The following is an 18,591-nucleotide window of genomic DNA, read 5'->3' as shown; positions in this document are numbered from 1 at the left end:
CCTTCTTTTTCCTTTTCTTCCCAAGTAAATTAATCATATGTAAAATAAGAGAAAATCAACAGCCAACAGATTTTGACACCGTGAAAGGAGAAATATCCATGGAGATTAAGGACTTTCTATTCATTATTGATTTTTTCACCACGTTTTACAGGAAGGTGCAACAGAGAGAATAATATAGCCTTCCAGGAAGGTACTCTGTGAGGCTGCGTTCAGCTCAGTGGCTGCTGAGTCTCTGGTTCCCAAACTGTAATGCAAGCAAGCTGCTTCCATGGAAAAAATACACACTCAGTAGAGGCATCTAATCTACTATAGGTCTAGACAAAGCCCTAATATTTGAGTCTCATTTTTAGTGGAACTGGATGAAAGGCATGGAAGACATCAGTGGCTTCTTTGAAGTTTTCTCACTAGCAGGAACCCAGATGTGAGGTTTGGAACAGGGAGCCCATTCAGCTTTCTGGACCTGGGTATTGACTATAACATGCTTGGACTTGATATTGAAGGTCTTTTCTAAACAAAATGATTCTACAATTCTTTATATATCTTAGTTCAGAAAAAAGGAGTCTGAAGGTGAAAGAAAATCAATGTGGATTATCATCTAGTCCAGAATCTGTGTCCTAAACAGGTAAGTCAAGTAGGTATAGAGGAGACGTCCTGCCCAGACCTTGCTTTGGTGGGGTGGTGGTTGAAGTAGTGTGCTATTCTTGCAGGATTTCCTCAGTGATCTTTTCCACAGACCTAATCATGTTCCATTTTGTGAACATCTAAATCAAAATTGCCTACAACCAGAATGGCTTATGTTCTAAATTAAATCAAACAAGCAAAGGGAAAATAACAACTACACAAGAGAGAAACAAGCATGTAACTCACTGTAAGGGCCATCTTGCACTGATGCATAGCAATCCCTCCTAGACAACAGTCTGGGGAGCACTTCATTTTTAAAGATCCAGCACGCAATAACGGAATCATGGTAGGCATTCATCTAAACGTCCACACCACTCATATCTTTTCTTACTTAGAAAAAAAGTGAAGCTGAAAAAGAAAGGGGGAAAAATCCTAGTGTGTAAGTAGCAAATTAAAGATAATACAAAAACTCCTAGTGCATACGTATTCCTCAGCCCATCCAAAAGTGCTTTAATCTCCTTCAGTCACTCATACATCAAAATTACAGCAGGCCTCCATGAAAACACCCTGAACTCCAGGGTTCCTGTCCCTGTTCCAGGGTGATATAGGATTCATTAACTTCAGCTGCTGCTGCTAGTTTTCTCCCACTACAAATAGTTTAGTGTCACTGTGAGCCAGCACAAAACCCTGCCCCAAAGCATGTGCCATGTGGCAAGGCTCTGCAGCTCAGCAGGCTGCCAGGGCTGGAGCTACAGTGGGAACAGTGAGGTGGCAGATAGCAAATGACACAGAAGACACTAAAGAGTAGATTGGCCCATAGGGTTCTCCTAATGAATTTCCAAGCAACTTTTAAAGTTTGCATTTTAAAAAACCAGAAAACCAGAATACAGCAGAGTCATTGGTCACTCTATAACACGGACATTGATGTTACAGTACTAACTGGACTCATCTTTTATTAGATACTCAAAATGTGGCCAGGATACATCTGGCATTGCTTAGCTCCTCTTACTGAGCCCAAGTCTGCACTGGCCAGCACAGAAGAGAATTAAGAAAAGAAAGTCATCTAGCAGCCAGCTTAAATTTGTTCATCAGCAGTATGCACCTTGTTTGCAAAACATCTATGAGACTGGATAGTATAAAAGGCTAAAGACATAGACTAAGTTTAATGACACACCATTTCTTGTAAACATGTGACCCCAGAAAATCTGAAGCATACTTCTAGCTAAAAACTCAAGCCAGAAAATGATGGCAGCATGCTGGGTAGTGACAATGCAGGGTTCAGTACAGGGCCAACAAAGCTAAACAGATGTGCTCTCAAACAGCAGGAGAAATGACATGGAAACATATAGCCCTAGCACCCCATACCTAGCCCTGCCTTCTGTGCTTGAAAGCCCCGTGGTTTTGGGTTCCCCTAGCATTATTTCGGAGTCTTTGATGCATTTTGAAACTGCCGAAGATCTTGGCATCACTACCACAAGTCTAACTCATGTCCTTGCTCTGGCCTGCCTCTAAAAATTCTACTCTCCCTCCATTAGCCATACCTGCAGCTTCTTGAGAGGAGGCTTTGAGTTTTGCCTCCTGCACAAAGTGCTCGAAGTCAAGCACTCTCTGCACTGCTGCTGCTCACCACCTGTCCATTCCTGTTCTTTACTCCCTGACTAATGAGACGATTTACTTTGGCAAAGCAAACCACACACAGCACATACAAACAGCTGTCAGAGTGGAGTAAGACTCCATTTGTGCTCTCTAATCTGGGCAAGAAAACTAGCCATTTACCAGCTCAATTTTCCAGCTTCATACTGGAGCAACATCAAGAGAACATCCATGTGCCACATCCCACTTCTGGGCCACCACAGGCAGGAAAGCCCAGCCCAGCAGCTGGACTGCAGTGAGAATCATGCTGGGCAGGGGAACTTCTGATCAACTATGATACAACCAAGCTAACTTTTAAATCTCAGGCATATTTTTGGAGCTCTCCCCTTTGTATTTAACGTGCTGCAACCCAGTTAATACGTGTGCACGTGCTCACACACACAAGCAAAGCTGATTGTGTACAGCTTTCCTTACAGTTCTGATGATCTGGGTAATTTATTCAGGTTGGCAAAATATGAGTGTTTTTTCACTTCCTCTGCAGAAGGACTGCAAAGTGATTGTTGCTGTGGTGATCCTTCCCTTAATATTTTTAGCCATTATCTGGCTTAAAGTCATGACTGGCTCTGGAAAATGTTATTTTATTACAGCATAATATTAAAACATAGGCGAATAATCTTTTATTCTTTCCACTGAACATATATATCTATCTTTTGAAATCGACATGCAATTCTGAGAACATCTACAAATGAAAACATGAGATATTCCCCTATCGTTAATAGCTTTAATCTTTGTTTTATAAGTAGAAAACAATTCCAGCCCCACTGCCCCCCATCCCTCTGGGATCAATCTGTACAGTTGGAACCTCTTCTTGCCAGGGTTACATTTTCTGGAAGGTGCACACTTACTCTGAACATTAATAGTAGTTGTATCTGTAATTCCCAAGGAATGTGATTTGTAAAAAACAATGGGGTTTCATATTTCTTTTTTCTTTGTGAGGTTGCAGAGCCTGCATTCCTATCCCTAAGGAGACAATAGCACACGTCAACTCCCTACCTTCACTTACACCTTGATCAATGAAGATGTTGGCAGTGAAAGCTGTTATGCACAGTAAGAAACCAAGTTCAAAACTTCTACTGCTGGAAATGGCCAAGAACAAGTTATTCCCATCTATAGTGCAGGTGTATCCTTGCACAGCTCTATCATAAAAAGGGTGGGAGCACCATCATCACCATCACCCCCAAACCCATAGCACACAATGAGGTACTGATGAGGATCAGTCCAGCCCCTGAGCACCCTATTCTTGTCTCATTCACTCTGAATAGGCAGTGTCCTGGGGGCCATTCTGTTTTTAAGAGTTACAAACCTACTTTTATCAGGCTGTTTTTGCACAACTTGCTTCACATCAGCAAGGCAAACTGTGCTGGACAGAGCCAAGACTGTCCAGGGATGCTTTGCCTCCCTTTCTCCCTTTACTGGGAGGGTGGTAAGACACTGAACAGGTTGCCCACAGAGGTTGTGGATGTCCCATCCCTGGAGGCATTCAAGGCCAGGATGGATGAAGCTTTGAGCAACCTGGTCTAGAGAGAGGCAGGGACACATATAGCAGGGGGTTGGAACTAGATTATCTTGAACGACCCTTCCAACCCAAACCATTCTCTGATTCTATGATTCTTTAGCAGTAAGTGCCAGGTCCCACTTCCCATGCTGCAAGTGCTGGATTTTGGAAGAACTCCCCTTTGCATGCACCAATCCCAACCTAACTGCAGCTTTAAAAGACCACACCAAACCTTCAAATTACTGCTCTGCTTCATTTGGCTCCATTTCCATGCAAACTACACTTAGGCAACCTTCCAACAGATATTCCAAGCAATCACAAGCTTCCTACTTGCTGTAACACAGCCCTGTTGTGAACATGGCTTTAGCATGTTATTCCATACCCAAATTGCTGCCCATGTTGCAAGGGGCTGAAAAACAGCCCCTGTGGGAGCCATGAACTGTCCATTTGCAAGCAGAATGTGGATTTCTGCTCTATTTCTGAAGCTATGTAATTCACTTCCTGCCTTGCACGTGGAGTTTTGCTTAGATGCAAAGCTCAGATTGAGCTGTCAGTCATAATATCCTTCTCTTTTCCCCTTTTAGAAAAGGGATTTATATCTGTGAAGAATGCACTTAGCTCAAAACATTGTAGGCTTAACTACATTGGCTCTGGAGCAAAATACCAGAGAGCAAAGAAGGTACATGAGAGAACTAAGCCTGTACTATAAAGAAAGCATAACTTGTGTTCAAATCCTAGCCCTAGTGAGGCAAGAACAATGGTCTCCTTTAGCTGTATTGGACTTGGAATTAAATCCCTATGGAACTTGATAAGAAACTATCCAGGTAAAAACAAACTGAATTTTTTAATAGTATACTTCCTAGCAATTTCAACGATTCCTGCTGACAGCTTAGTTTTAAGGACCAAGTTCTCAGACAATAACTCATGACCCAGTTCAGAAGCCAAAACTACAGTTCACAGATAACTTTACTCATACATCCCTCAGCAATTTTGCACAGAAAGGATGCTAACAGAAGGCCATAGTAAGCACAAAAGAGATAAAACAGTTGGTCAGATATTAAAACTGGATAAACTCAAGTTAGTAATAAATATAGATTTTCAGCAGCAGTTTTAGCAAATCTTTAGACAGGAACTTACTGGCTTCCAAGTCACTGCAGGTGAGAAGTTGGAGAGTCGTGAGGAGTTACCTAACTATATCATAGAATCATAGAATGACCTGGGTTGAAAAGGACCACAACAGATTCAACCCCCCTGCTATGTGCAGGGTCACCACCAGACCAGGCTGCCCAGAGCCACATCCAGCCTGGCCTTGAATGTCTCCAGGGATGGAGCATCCACAACCTCCTTGGGCAACCTGTTCCCGTGCTTCACCACCCTCTGTGTGAAAAACTTCCTCCTAACATCTAACTTAAACCTCCCCTGTCTGTTTAAAACCATTCCCACTTGTCCTATGCTACCTACTGAATTCCACCTCATTTGAAATGAAAGCAGAAAATAACTTAGTGCTAACACTTCACTGAATGCCTTCAATTCTGAGTATTTTCCTCTCTCATTCCCCTTCACTGAAAAGTATTAAGATGTTTACATATATTTAATCAAACCAGTATCGTAAAATATAGAGAGATTTTTTTTTTGTGAAATTAAACAAACAAAAAAAGCCCCACAACCAGGATATTTATTATCTCACCTTTCCCCAGACCTTAATTTTGAATAAGCTTTGCCACTTGGCTAATTAGCCCACACACTGATATTTTTAAATGATGATTAATTTTTCCAGCTCCTTAGAAAACAGGCTTACTTCTAGTAATTGCAGCTACTCACTCCTATATTGGTTAATGCTTATTTAATCTTTGAAGCCTCAATACAGCGCCTTCATTTTTAAGACGGGGTTAGACATACATCCATCAGGGAAGATGTTGACATAACTGCACTTACCTTCAGATGGAGAGGTGGTTTAACATTCTCTTCAGGACTAATTTTCTGTGACAGAGTCCTACCATAATACAAGCAAATTGCTCTATTTCAAGAGAAACATACCTCTCTCCAGTGCTTCTCCCTACACTCTCAGTTCTGTCATGCTTTAATAAATCCCTTCTCTGCAGTGTAGTTTGGCCATAAGACAATCACAAAGAAGATCTTTCAGAAACTACCTCTAAAGCAGATAAATAACTTTCAGGTGGGAGATATGAACACTCCTGCCCTCTGTTCCTATTCTACTGTCTGTTGTATGTGACATAAAACTAGAATACCCAACAATGGGAGGGGAAGGCTAAAATAGAGCCTCACATTATGGTTTCATAGCCACAGGTTCTGGGTCTCTACATCACAAGAATGCTTTGGAGTACAAGTTTGACATGAACTGGATTTGGGCAGAAGACTGCATTTCACAGAATCATAGAAGTGCTTTGAGTTGCAAGGGACCTTTAAAGGCCATCTAGTCCAACTTCCCTGCAATGAACAGGGACACCTACAGTTACATCAGGTTGCTCAGAGCCCTGTCCAGTCTGATCTTGAGTGTCTCCAGGGACAGTGCATCCACCACCTCTCTGGGCAATCTACTCCAGTGCTTCACTTTGCTACCATTTCTATCAGGTTTGTCCTGGTACCTGTGATACCTACTCTGGCACAAAATGTATCACTGTTTTTTCCAATGTCAGGCAGTCTTTGGACATTTGAACCATACCTGAAAACATCTAAATGATAGCTATGGGCACCAAAACTTTGCATTATGTGCTGCTTTGTCCTCAAAACATTCCAAGGGACCCTTCTGCCACATTTCCTCTACTGGCAGACTCCACTCTAAAAAGAAATGAATTCCCTAGGCCCCTCATATTTCTGGACATTTTACAGCAGGTCTTATAACAATTGTGAAGGAATTCACAACCCAAATACACATATTTTGAAGTGTAAAATATTGAAGGAATTCCTAGTATATTCTACACAATTCCTAGTATATTTGACACTATTTCTTACCTTCTCTGCTGCTTCTTTTCCTTCTTTTTTTTTCTTATTTTCATTCTCTCACCACAGTGGAGATCAAAAGTCATTATATTGTTCCGTTTGATGGATGAAATCCCTTTAGACTCATCTCTGCAGTGGTACACAGATTTGCAAGCATATTTTTCTAAAAAAAAAGTTAAAAAAAAACCTTAAAATTGTTCAGAGCATTATACTATCTTGCCTGTTCATTTTTAATTGCCTCTAGAGCAAGGCTTTATATTTTTTATTTGAACACAAAAATGTTTCTTATGCCTTGGATGTAAATTAACAATGGGCTAAGCAATCCCAAAAAGAGAAGAGTGACTGAACATTTCATCTTGCATCAGGAAAGAATTAACCCACACTAAACTGTGGAGGTCATATGCCTCTACTGAGGCTCTCTCTCTCTCTCTCTCTCCATTCCCTCCTGTGAGTTGATGCAGACTCATGTCCTCTCACCCCACACAAAGCTCCCATTCAAGTGCTCTGCTACCAGTTCATCCAGTGCTTTGGAGACCAGCACAAAATCTTTAAATGTGAGATGAAGTTTCACTGCACTTAGCCTGAGAGGAATTACCAGAATTTTGGCAAAAAAAAGTGGTGAATTGCTTGGAAAAAGTAGCTCGTAGTCTGTCAGCCAGTCCTGGGAGAGGGAGCAGAGATAAACAAACAAAGGAGTTTCTTGGCCATGGAGGAGAAAGAGAGTGCTGGGTTATCAAAAGCACGTGGACATCAGGGAACCATCTGGATCTCTTTCTGCTGTTTGCAGCTAATCTCCAAATATTTAGTGGAATGCTGCTCCCCCAGGGTGCAAATGTTTGCTCATTCTTACAGTAGAAACTGTAACACACAATTAGAAGTATATATTATAATATTGTTTTGTTTACAAATGCGCTAGTAGGGAAAGAATGAAAGTTCATTCTGTTATTAAGTGATTTTGGTCTATATTTTAGTAATAAAATTAACCATGCTCAACTAGACTGCATCTGATAGCCAGATATAATAAATTTCCTCACTATATTTGCATATCTGCATCTTTAAATCCTTAAGGTATGGCTTAAAATAAATAAATCTGAATCTGATTTCAGTTCTCTTCTTTAAAATCATCCTGCTGCATTTGCCTGCAGCAACTTAGATTTAAAAAAAGAGGTCTGATCCCTCCCTATTGTCTGCATGCATCCAAGACAGTACTGAAGGTTCTGGCATTTCTCCCAATCAAAGAAGTTACTGGATTTGTCGAAGTTGTAAAGGGAACCTGTGTTATAAGCTGGAGTAGATAACTTAATATGACTAGTCGACACTGTAAAAACAAGAGCAGTCTGGTTTGGTCATGCTACAGATGGTATCCTATGGGCCCACAGCAGGGACTGCCATTGGGGGTTCTCGGTTACAACCCTCTACAAAACAAAGAGTAAATCAAGCACATTCAGACTGAGATGAGATGTATTTTGATAGGGAACATAGTACAGTATGGTTCAGCTGCAAATAAAATCTAACTGCTCTTAACACATTCTGCAAAGCTGCTAAGGACCTATACAAAGACAGCAGGATCAATAGAAGCTAAACTTGCATTTCATAGATTGAATCACAGCCACTTCATACTGACAAAATAATAAAACAGCAAAAGAACAATGAGACACTCTGCCATATGTGTACATTCTCTACAACCATACATAATGAAGGCTTTAGCAATGCAGAACTCTACCTCCTAGCTCAAAGTTTTATTGGCCATTATCTCGCTGGATTTGGAGCGATAACTCTGAACACAGTAAAATGTTTCCCTATGTAACTGACAAATTTATTATTGTTATAAAAAAAGGACACAATATTGAAATCCTAAGAGTCTCCAACTTGTAGTGGTGCTAAATATGTTTTTCTTTTCATTAGCATTCAGGGATCTATGTGCCCAAATCACCTTCATCTACTTTTTCTACTCACACAAATGCAGCTGATGTTGGATCATCAGCCATCTGAGTTCTGGCCCAAGGTATTAGCTTTGGACCAGAGCAATCAGGAGGCTCTTTACAAATTAAGATGAAAACTGCTGTACATCCACAATACAACCTCCCACTGAGCTATTTCAGTACAGAGTGAATTCTGCAAAAATCCTGTGGCTACTCCACCTCATTGATAGAGAACTACAGACATCTCTCTCAGCTTGTAAATATGCTCAAAAATAGTAAAAATAATAAATGATAAAAAAAAAAAAACATGATTGTTAGCCAACCTCTGGAGTGTGTGTGTTGGATTCAATAGGATTTCCATGCGTCCCATCTCCAAGGATAAAATACGAATCCAATGGCAGCACATGTTCCATGTGGTAACTGCCTGGAGTTCACAGGCAAAAGAAAAGGAAATAATTTAACAGGGTTTCAAAGCACCTGGCTAGACAAGTTTTGCTTCTCCCATGAAGAAGTGTTCTCCCTCCATAATGTAACCCTTGTAAAGAGAGCATGAATTTACAGCCATGGATCCCCTATTTTCTCCTGGGGCTACTCAGTACTTCAAACCTCAGACCAACATCCTAGATCTCAATGCCATGTCATTTTGAAAATATCTTTGTTATCTTTTTTCTCTCTTCCACTATGTCACTTTGAGGGCCTGATACAAGATGTAAACATGGCTCTCCCAGCTGGATATATCTAAACTCCTCTGCTTGAAGAAATCTTCCTCAGTAAGGCTGGAACCTTTTTTCTTTGATTTCCCTGGACATCTCTTCATTTTGAAGTTTCTCATTCTGTCCATCCTCCTGGCCTGCACAGACCCCCGTCTCCTCTTTACCCACAACTTTTCCTGCAAGTGAAGACCCATCCTGGGGTTCACCACAGGCAGTGGCACCAGGGAATGAGATGTGGTGGCCATTCCTATAATTCTCTGCTGATTCCTTAAGTAACTCTTGCAACAGCTGTATCCCTGCCTGCTAAGATAGCTAGGTTTCTGAAGGCAATGGTATCACAGGGGTATTCTCTCACCACAGCTTCCTAGGAGTATGGCATGGCCTCCATAACACAGTTGCCTGTGCTTTCCCAGCAATAAATGGAGACAGATAACTTCAGAGGGTCCTTCATCCCACTGTATTCAGGTCTGCCAGAGAGGTGGGAATGCATTACTTATTGGAGAGCAAGAGACTAGACAGCAAGTTCTGAGATGAGAAGGTACACATTCAAATGACTACAGTTTCACAGGACCACACTTAAGACATGGATAATAAAGATCTGAAAGACAGATCAGCTGACTGATCAGGAGCTTCTCTGCTTTGGAAGCCCAGATGTTCTCTCCTTTCCATTACCACTTTCAAATTGATGGGTGGGGGCTGGTTATTTCTGATACCACCAGAAGGCTGTAAGGACCATAAATGCATATTCAGCACTGGTCTGTAAGGCTGAAATCAGTTCTGTGCATCATCATGCTTATTGCAAGGTTATCATTTAGGTCAATAGCTCCAAATATTTATTTCAAACTTCTTTTCAGACTCTGCATGAAGGTTAAGCCTAGTTCTCCAGAATCCACATCAGCGTCCATTTAAGTTAAGGAAAACAAAGGAATCAGTTCCTTTGAAACTACTAACGATTGAAGCCTTTTAATTCTTTTCCTATTTGCCATTATTTCTGCCCCCACGAGTCTCAGAGTTTGCTGCTTTATCTATCTTCTAAGCTTTAGAAGCCTTGTTTTTCTCAAGGACACCTTGGATTTATGAACATTTCTTTCTTTATTCACCATGCCCTTCCAATTTCATTTTTTTAAGATTCAGGAAGTCACTGCAGCACCAGTTGATTCCCTCTCCCTGCCAAGTGAACCTTGATTTTAGAAAGTAACTGTTTTCTGTATGCAGGGAATCCCTTCTTGATCATTTTCTAAGTAATACAGTACACCTACTGTAAGAAAGAAATCTCTACATATGCTCACAAAAACATAATATTAATAAAAAGAGATAAACCTAGATTGATCCTCAATTTTACCACCCCAATCTTCAAAGCCCTATATATAGTGTGTGTATATATATATCTTCATTCAATGAAAAGATTGTCTTCTTAAGTCAATGAATTCACCTTTCTCAAGCCTCATTCTATAGTCTATATTCCTTCCTCCTCTCCTTGATTCTTCTCTCTCCCCTCATTGTCAATAGGAATCTTATTCTTACTGAACATGTAAAAGGGAACCTTGAAGACATTTTTCCTCTGTATCCTTCCTTTTGAGTCCAACCTAAGCAACACACAGAGACTGCATACCTTTATTGGTGGTGAGTCCTACTTATAAATGTGAAAGAATTAAAGCTCCTCTCGTGGTTTCACACAACTAACTAAACAGATATTCCTTCAGTTGAGGATGCGTTCTCATAACAGACTCAAAAGTTATTCCAGGTCTTTTAATTCCCCTTGCCAATTTTTGCAGCTTTTCAGACAGACATTGTCCAAAATTGTGTTCAAAATATTTTTCCCTTGCTGTTGTGACAACATCCAAACAAATCAATAAATACCTAGCTGGCTGAGCAAACATGAGAAAGAGTCAGTATGACAGACCACCAAAACATGCTGTCAGACTATCCATGCTGGCAGAAACAAAGAAAATACTAAAATAATGAACAAAAACCAGGCTAATTTACCATAGATAAGCAAGGAAAATCATGCTATCACTCAAAGTGAGCACAGGGAAGGCCACTGCCATGCATCTCACTGACATGCTGTGAAAGGCAACAGTAGAAGAAAAGGCAGAGACTGACCATATGCATTATTATAATAGAATCATAGAATGGCCTTGGTTGAAAAGGACTGCAATGTTCATCTAGTTTCAACCCCCCCTGCTGTGTGCAGGATCACCGCCACCAGACCAGGCTGCCCAGAGCCACATCCAGCCTGGCCTTGAATGCCTCCAGGGATGGGGCATCCACAACCTCCTTGGGCAACCTGTTTCAGTGCTTCATCACCCTCTGAATGAAAAACTTCCTCCTAATATCTAGCCTAAACCTCCCCTGTCTCAGTTTAAAACCATTCTCCCTTGTACTATCACTCTCCACCCTCATAAACAGCTGTTCCCCATCCTGTTTATACGCTCCCTTCAAGTTCTGGAAGGCCCCAATGAGGTCTCCCTGGAGCCTTCTCTTTTCCAGGCTAAACAAGCCCAGTTCCCTCAACCTTTCTTCATAGGAGAGGTGCTCCTGCTCTGATCACTTTAATGGCCCTCCTTTGGACCCACTCTAAGAGCTCCATGTCTGTCATAGGATCCCACCTATGTGCAAGAGCAGTAAATTTCCTAGAGGATACAGTGTATGAGCCATTGGGAAAGATAGATAGGGAAGGTGGTTTCTTGTTATTCTTCATGTCAACAATCTCTTCAGCTTGTCAATACAACATGCTCTTACATGGATGAAGCTAAGAACGCCTTTGGACATTCTTAGGATGAGGAGAGCGAGGCACACGCAGCCTAAGTCTGAGAAACAGTCCTGGTCTTCAATGCAGCAAGACAGTGCAATCTGCATGAAAAGCTCTCTTAAAAACAAAGTGTTTAAGGGAGATTAAAATCAGGAAGAGAAGCAGAGTCCCCTGCCTTTCCTTCAGCAGAGTCCATTTCAGAAGTATAGGCAGAAATTCAGCCTGAGCTATTGTCAAGAAGTCAAGAGTCAAACATTCTCCAGTTATAACATCTGCTAGAATGTAGGCTATCCACTGAAAACTACATTTATGTTCTTAATAATTAAAAATAAAAAATAATTTTTAAAATCCTCTCAAGATACGTATTTCTCGCTGCTGTATCCTGAGAGGTTTCCAGTCCCTTCAGCTACACTTCTTGGGTTGTAGATAGCATCAATCCTCTTTTTTGCTTTTCTTTTTCACAGTAGGTTTTAATCTTCAGTGTCACCTTCCTAGCAAAATGAAATTCCACCTTATCCCTTCCTATTACAGCATAATTCAGAGGGTTATCATTGCATCAGCTAGTGGTTCCTGAGAGCTTCAGAAATATTTAACTGGAAATCAGTTTACAGTTTCTGATTCTGTTCCTGATCAGGAATGCAAACTATTTGGAAGGGCATCCAAAACAACTGCCAACAAAGTTAGTAAACTGCCCTCCAATTTATAAGCACATTACAAATAAATAACTGGAGTAACTACACTAAGGAAAATTTCAGAGTATCACTTCTGTCTTCTTGGGATGATTTCTACAACATGCTCCATGTCTTAACCTACTCCACATATCTTGGAAGTGGTGAGAGGGGAGTACTAAAAGAAACATCATAGAAAATGAGCTAAAACGTTTTCATTTCAGAATCTTCAAGTGAGAAACAAAAGCCATGCAGGATGTTTTAATGTTCGTTATCTCTCCTTTTCAGCAGCCTTGCATTTCCATTCCTAGCTCTTGCTCTGGATATTTCAGGATTCTTGAGAGGCCTAGAAGGTTTCAGATTAAGTAGAAATTATTTAATGGTGGAGGACAAGTATACAATGTTGCTCAGCTCTGTTTTAGTATTTCATTACTATTAAATCTATATTATACAAATATTTCTGTATCACCATGGAATAACTCATTTTATCTAGAACTGAAATGTATTCAACTCAAAAGCAAAAACAACAGCACTGCTGTAATCAGGCTGAGAAGTGAAGAAGAGTGTCACATGCAACTAGTACTTCTTACACTCTGTAAGAAGCAGAATGGAATTTTGTCACTTAGCTGGAGGGAGCAACGTTGTTATGAAAAAGAGCCAGGAAATTCCCTCGTTACAAATATAGGTAATTAAAAGATGGATTTTCTGTCATGCAGTTTCAAGATGTCAATATTTAGATTTTGAATTGAGAAAAGCAAACAAACAAACCAACAATCTACACCTTTGAAACCACTTTTCAAAGTCAAAACTCACAAATATTTCATGTAGAAGTCCTGTGTAAATATTTCATTTGAATGCTTTTCAAAAAGCCTAACTGGACTGTTTGGATAAAATCACTATCTTTTATACTTTTGCACCATTGACTGGATTATAATAGATGTAAACTGAAAACGTCAATGGAATCAATATCTGATTCTGTGAAACATTTTGATTTGCCACTTAATACTGAAACAAAGCTTAAACAAAAGTAGATGTGCAAACAGGCATCAGAAAAAATGGATTTCTAGTAAGAAAACTTGTACCATTATTTCACAGAAAAGGTATGATGAGCTTAGAAAGAGCAGACAGACACAGTTTTCACCAAAAGGCAATAATATCTAAGTCACTTGTTGGTGCTCTTCAAACATTCCCTACTCTCATTCCACACCTGTATCCCCTCCTGAGTTTTCTTTGAGAGGATGAGGAGGTGTAGGAAGGTTACAACTTTCCTGACAAATCAGCATCAAACTCCAGTCCACATAGCTCATGAGGTCTGAGATTCACTGGCCAGAAAGGCTGCACAACAAAGGCCAGACATCTTGCCCTCTTCTGGAGTGCTCATTCCAAGTCACAGCATAAATATTAAAACAAAAGTTGTAAGAGACAAATACCCATCAATTTCAAAGATCTGGAAGTTTATATATATAGGAAGGTTGTAGAAAAAATTACTAACCCTGAAGAAGCTACAGCCTATAATGAAATTACAATTACTAAGGAAGAGACTGCAGTCTACTGATCTGGGCTTTTCCAGAATAAAACACTGACTGTAAGACCCTTCCTTCACAACACCCACAACCATTATATTGATAAAAAGGACAACAAGGCAATGTTACAAAACATGACAGAAAATAAACCAGGGAGATTTTGAACAGTATTTGCCCCAAGCATGTTTTCCTAAAATATTTTGTCATAAAAAAAGGAATTTTCCTTCTTTTTCTCAGGCAAATGTTTGTAAATCAGAGAGGAATAAGACCAGCAACAATTCCTTGCAGATTCGCAGGAACCTTTTAATTATATATTACTTGACTCATGCTACCATGTGAAGTTGATCTCCATTGGGTTAGACGGAATCACAACTTCTCCTAATCTGCCAGTACCAAACAGGAGCTCTATTACAATGGATACAGATTTTTATTTTTTTTTTCCAGGAAGCAGAAAGGACTTAATTTAAGTTCTGAAAAAGTTATGAGGAAAGTTATGAGGCTTTTCATTTAGTGTCATTTATTTAACTTCTTTTGAGATTTTATGTTCATCTTTTAACTCAAAAAATTTGAGGTTTAACTAAAGCTCCTGTCCTTATGAACAGATGAAAGCAGTTCTAATATATATTTCCCAAATATACGTAGAATATTGTTTGATTATGTCTACTAAGGTATGTTCCAAGAAGATTCACAGGGCTTACAAGCAGTATGACTAGCAAAGCCACAGCCCAGACAATATGTACCCTACACCCAACCATAGCAACATGCAGTTCCCAAATGAATGTAAGCATGTTTTCATGTAAAAAACACCTACCTGAACATCCACTTGAGGGCTATAAGGTCATGGATGAAAAGTCTTCAGTAGATTCTTACACAGCCCTTCGATAGGACTGTAATGCACAGAAAAGACCATTTGCAAGAAGAGGATGGAATGTCAGTAAAGGTAAAGGCTCTTGAATGGGAGAAGTTTCAGCTTGATACTTACCTATGAAGGAATCCAAGGAAGGATGGCAGAGTTTTGGACTCGCACCAAAAGCTCATCATTAGCAATTTGGGAAAACCAGTGATAGCACAGGAATGGGACTGTTGAAAACTTCAGTTTTCTATAGTTCTTTAACCAAATCAAATCTTTTGGCTTACATATTTACGGAACTCTCACTTATATAAGTTCTCAAGGACATTTCTGTAGGAGGTATTTTTTTTCTTTTTTTTCCTCAAATGAAAGCAGCATAAGAATCTGGTTAGCCTAATTTGCAATTAAAAGAGCCATGAAACCACAACATGAGAAACTGCTTTTGGAAATACTGACAAGGAGCATTGATACCGTTACCAAGGTAAGAAAGATTATTCAAATATACTTGATGAAAATCAAATGTAATTCCAGCTGTTTGTATTTCAGTGTGCTAGGGTCCATTATTCCCTGAGGAGAAAAGTCCTTGCAAATTCAATCAATATGTGATTAATTTCTCAAAAGTGGACATAGGAAAAATATGACTCATAAGAGACATACCTACTTTATCACACACTGGAAACATAAATTGTATTTTATTTACAAGATGTTTAGTAAAGTAAATGTGAACCTTCAAGAGTTAGAAGTCATCTACTTGTCAGACAGATGGAGCTCACTGTAGAGTGCTAAGAAAATGTTATGATAAGAGGACAACTTCCTTACTGCTGAATTATTTAGAAGTTCTCTCTTCCTCCTCTCTGGGGTTCTTTGAGACTCATCATGACAGCTCTAGCATTTCAGGGGGCATGGAGAGCTCAGCTTCTGATTCTGAGTCTGGAATTAGGTAAGTCATTTTATTCAAAGAAAATGCATGTGTCACCAGCACAGGACCAATAACATCAGTAGCAAAAGAATGACTTCATATGGATCATTAGTTAAGGGATTAATTTTAGCCTCTGAGCTGCATGACTGCTTCTGGAGGAAAAGTCTGGCTGGTGCTTTCTCTTAAAACATGAGTAAAGCCACGGCTACCTGGCCACACTGTCCAAAGTACTGTGCCATCAAATACAATGGAAGGAAATAGAAAATAAGTCTATTTTTAAGATCAAGCTCTCCATCACTGTGCATGCCTCCCTGGGTTATGCTCAGCTGAAAATTTCAGCAGAAATTTCTATCACATTTCCAAAATCTGTGGAAGAAGCTACAGACATATATTAATGATACTTAGATTTGATTTCAAACGATCCAGTTTAACCTTATGGACTTTCTGCCTGTATCTCCAGATCTGGACTGGAGGTCACACTGATCCCTTCACTGAAGCCAGATAGCTAGCCTGCCAAGACTAGAAATGAGAACAGGCTTCTGTGATGACACAACAGAACTGAATCTTGACCTCAGGGCAACAAATTTTTCCGGTACACTTTGAGATTTGTGAAATGAGCAATTATGTCAGAATTCTCAGAAGTCAGAGGAAGTTAAAGGAAAAACACAAAGGTATCTTCCAGAAAATACCTCAACCTTGTACCCTTGCTAGGGTGCCATAACTCTGACATAGTTAATATACTCTCCTGTGCAGATGGACTGAAAGTTTTTAGTTTTTTCACTATCCACTGAAGGCTTCTCTCATTAAGAATTGGGGGAAGGAGATTGCAAGTATGTGTATTTTGTTTGTGATGAAAGTGGGGAAAAAGATGGACAAGATCATTTCCAACTAAGTGTGAGGGTTATTGTTGTTTTTTTAATCTTTTAAACTCATGTGATATTTCCTCTTTTAATAATTACAGTTCACTTTGTTCATTTCTGCCACATCAGTGGAGTACTAAAATATTACCACTTTGGCACTGAAATTCTCTTTGGAATGGAATAAAGCACGGGAAACCTCCCAGGTTTTGGGATGTCTAAAAGGTATTTAAGAATTTAAAAAATCTTGAATCACTCGCTGATTTGCAGATCAGACTTGTGATTTTTTCAACATCTGCCACAGCACTCCATCACTTGATGTGATGGGCTGAGGAGTCCAACATTATTCAGCTGCAACTTGGACAGAAAATGTTTCATATCCTTAAGCAACTTGGCATCCTTTTCCATACCCAAAGATCCCTCCAGTTAGCTGCTACATGAGTATTTATCTCACTATTTCTATCATTCTCCAAAGGTAGTTTCCTGAGTCCCTCAGCAGTAGAACTGAGGAAACCCCAACAGCTACTATTCAGTCAAGGTTACATTTAAAGACTTTATCACTTCCCTTTCACTATTTCAGAGCAGGCAGAGATAGTATCGTATCATAGATCCCCCACATGTAATATGGTAGATTAACTGACCCAAGCTACTCTTTTTCTCGGCTTCTAGTCAAACTCTGGCTCTGCTCATTTCAACAGTTGTTTGAGCTGCAGCTACCTCAAAGGACATCTTGCTGGCACCAAAGCCCTCTCCAATTTGCACCTGAAGTCTGATTCCCCTCTTCCCATCAGAATCGAAGAAGAGCCTTTGAATCACTTTATCCTCTGGAGGGTTGTAGGTACATGTGATTTTCCAACTGCAGAATGTTCTGAACAAAGAAATATCAAAAGACACACTGAGATAAGAAACGACTGATTTACGGGTAGTCTATCGTAGGAAAAGCTGAAGTACTTCTTTAGCACATTATTGAAACATCTCTCTTTTACTTTAGAGTGATCACACCATTTTGAACACTATGCTGCTTGTCCACATATCTAATAAATTCCTCCCTGATCTTCAGGGCTGAGGTTACAGAAGATCCTTTTTTTATCCCTGATGACTACAACCCAAACCAGCCCATGGTGCCTGTATAGAGTTTCATCCTGAAAATGAAAAGTACACTGGGTGCAGAGTTTTGACTCAAACTAACCTCTTTTAGGACACACCATTGGCATACATCTAATAATATGGACATCTTGCTATAGCTTATAAGTAAATACATAAATAATGAACAAAAGCAATGCTAAAAAAGAAGAATTAGTTGTTTGGCACTTTCATATCTAAATACTTCCATAGCCTTTTCTTGAAACTAGAACAATTTTTGTTTTTCCAAGAAACACAAAATATTCAGCTCCTTTGAAATGCAAGCAGATGCTTTGGAAATAATAGAGGTTTCTGCAGAACTAGCATTTCAATTCCTAAGAAACAAGGTTTTAAGTTTTGGATCTCTGTTTTGCATTTTGGTTTTGTTTGTTTGTTTGTTTGTTTTTTAGTAATACCAGGTTCTACTTAGACGAAATACTGGATAATAGCTAATTTGTGCCAAAAAGTTAATTTAATGATGTTTGAGGAATTGATAAAGATTGTGAGGCCAAGTGAAGCTGACAGAATTTTTATA

The 18,591-nt window shown here is 39.7% G+C and overlaps 1 protein-coding gene across 7 annotated transcripts in view; it reads right to left on the bottom strand.

Moving 5' to 3' along the window:
* The window catches only part of F13A1 (coagulation factor XIII A chain), a 203,030-nt gene that overhangs the window by 70,418 nt on the left and 114,021 nt on the right, over positions 1–18,591 (bottom strand). For 2 of the 7 annotated variants that reach the window (XM_090136981.1, XM_090136976.1), the window contains 2 exons: positions 6,743–6,893; positions 868–1,029 (listed from right to left, as the gene is read on the bottom strand). The gene's annotated coding sequence lies outside the window, so the exon portion shown is untranslated. Of the gene's footprint in view, positions 1–867; positions 1,030–5,704; positions 5,986–6,742; positions 6,894–8,975; positions 9,077–9,720; positions 10,546–18,591 lie in introns of those variants that run through there. The other 5 variants (XM_090136977.1, XM_090136978.1, XM_090136979.1 and 2 more) reach the window with 5 other exon arrangements.

The sequence above is a fragment of the Phasianus colchicus genome, chromosome 3 (genome assembly GCF_987193195.1).
Source record: "Phasianus colchicus chromosome 3, bPhaCol1.hap1.1, whole genome shotgun sequence".
Lineage (NCBI taxonomy): Eukaryota > Metazoa > Chordata > Aves > Galliformes > Phasianidae > Phasianus > Phasianus colchicus.
The sequence above is the reverse complement of the archived record's forward strand: the minus strand, read 5'-3'. Positions and strand labels throughout refer to the sequence as shown.